Source organism: Alligator sinensis, unplaced genomic scaffold (genome assembly GCF_000455745.1).
Source record: "Alligator sinensis unplaced genomic scaffold, ASM45574v1 scaffold643_2, whole genome shotgun sequence".
NCBI lineage: Eukaryota > Metazoa > Chordata > Crocodylia > Alligatoridae > Alligator > Alligator sinensis.
In genome coordinates, this window is record NW_005842588.1 from 1 (window position 1) to 2,320 (window position 2,320).

General features: G+C 39.2%; 1 protein-coding gene across 2 annotated transcripts in view; it reads left to right on the forward strand.

The window, feature by feature from the left end:
* The first annotated feature begins 1,271 nt into the window (after window positions 1-1,271).
* Window positions 1,272-2,320, forward strand: part of LOC102378889 (homeobox protein PKNOX1) — a 20,555-nt gene continuing 19,506 nt past the window's right edge. For both annotated transcript variants that reach the window (XM_025214541.1, XM_006032814.3), the window contains exon 1: window positions 1,272-1,603. The gene's annotated coding sequence lies outside the window, so the exon portion shown is untranslated. The remainder of the gene's footprint in view (window positions 1,604-2,320) is intronic.

Consider the following 2,320-nt stretch of genomic DNA (forward strand, 5'->3'; position numbering starts at 1 on the left):
CCCCCCCCCATTTGTGGAAATAATTCATTACTACTACATTATCTATCAGGAAGACATTATGAGTGTTATTTGTTGAAGGTCATACACTTCATAATCTGGGGGGCTCAATCACTGGCGGTTTAAGGCCATTTTAGAAGGGTCAGAAGCTGAATTTGGTGATGTCATATATTTCATAGCAGTTTGACTAAGTACAGGTGCCATCTGGAAATGCTTTTTTCTCTTGAGTAAAGACATATGAATTTCTGAATAAAAAAGGACAAGATTTTCCTCTGCTGACTAAAATTAACTGTCTGTGTGAATAAGAATGCTAAATGAATATTGTTGGTCTTCTCAACAAATTGAAGTCGAAGCGTCAAGGCCATGGGAAGTTCACTTTGTTCAATCTAGTGTTAAGTCCTCTGAAAGAAAATTAAAACTACTTCAGAAGCAACTCTAGGAAGATAGTGTCACTCATTTTGCAGCCTGCAAAGTGCTCTTGGATAAAAAACTAGTTTGTAATGAGTATTTGGAAGTACTTCATTCCAGAAAGTATTTCCAGTTTTTTAACATTCATTGGAAGAATTCAGCAAGAGCTCCTTGGATTTTAAGTGGCTACTTTTGAAAATCCATCTGAAAGTTCTCTGATGGACATGCAGTTAGAAATCAGCAGCTTGCAAAAGTGGACAAGTAAAGACATCTTACCACAAACTTAGTCTGATTGAGTTTTACAAAGGACTCTCTCCAAAAACCTACCCTGCAACATGTAAATGTAGACAGTACCTGACTTCTCTGTTTGGAAGAATTAACATATGCAAGAAAACTTTTTCTCTACAGCAAATATAAGCAAGTCTAAGTTAAGATCCAGGTGGATAAATGATCAAGAACCAAGACTGCAACACATGCAGCTGAAAAAAGTCAGCTGCATAAATCTCACTCAACAAAAAAAAAAAAAATAGGTATGAGGCTTTTTCACTTTTATCCAGTATAATGTATTTGTAAATAATTTCTCTAACATGTTTATTTGATTTAATGTTTTTAATACTTGGCAAATAAATTCGTTATTAAAATTAAAGTGTCATTTGTTACTATTTAGTAAACCTATATCTTGTGTAATGGTAAAAGAAAAAAAATAAAAATAAAGTTGAAATAATGTTGTTCTGTACTTGTACTTTCCATTTTTATCTAAACTGAAATGTAATACTTTAAGAAACTGTCAGTGTGTGGCCCGCCATCCAGGACTGCCCCTTTGGAATGAAACTTTGGGAACAGCTGCTTTAAGGAAAAGAGTTTACAATGCCAAGGTTTGCATAAGGAAAGCCTGCAGCTGGCTTCGGTGGCAGGTCTTCCTACCTCCATTCATTTTTAAAAATACACATGAGGCGTTAGCAGGAACTTTATTGGTCAGGTTAATTTTTTCCCATCCTCTCGCCCCCTTCTGCCTCCAGTTCCAAGTCAGATCATGCACCGAAGGGAAGTATCAACAGCGGCTGTTTTCAAAATAATCTAGAAAGACAGAATGAGCTAGACAACTGAAAAAATCCTCAGCAATTCTATGAAGTTCAATCTACTAATTGTGTAGGAAATTCTGAAGAATCAGGAGTGATGATCTTCAAATCTCGCATGGGTCAGTAGCAGCATCTTGCAGGTGCTTCACATGACACTTGCACTTTTAAATTGTCCTAGATGCTTCTACAGAAGTAGGGGTTTGGGTTGTAGCCGTGTTGGTCTAAGGACATAGGCAGACAAGGTTTCTTGGGTGAATTTGATATCTTTTATTAGACCAACCCAAATGGTTGGAGAATAGTTATTAAGCAAGCTTTCGGGTTCAAAAAACCTTCGTCAGGCTAAGGAAGCTTCAGCAGTTGGTGTGTGCTCTTCCTGGATGGAATGAAAAGTAAAGAAGCCAGGGGCTGGGCTGGGCTGGGGAGTCAGTTGCCAGGCAGATTATAATGCATCAAAAATCCAATGTCTATGTTTAGTCCATGATCTCTAGTATCCAGCAGGTTGAAATGGAGCTCATAGGCTCATCTCTGGGAGGATGTGTTGTGTAAATTTCCCTTGAGGATCAGGACTGAGAGATTGGAGAGAGAGTGGCCCTCTTGTGAGAAATGTGCCCCCACCGGTAATTGGGTGTTTCTGTCTTTGATGGATTTCCGGTGTGCGTTCATTCTGGTGCGCAGTTGTTGTTTGGTCTCTCCTACATATCTTCCATCAGGGCATTTGGTGCATTGGATGAGGTATACTACATTCCTGGAGGTGCAGCTGTAAGATCCTGGGATGCTGATGGCTCTGTTGTGGGGTGTAGTAATAGTGGGGGTGGTGGAGATGTGTGGGCAGGTTT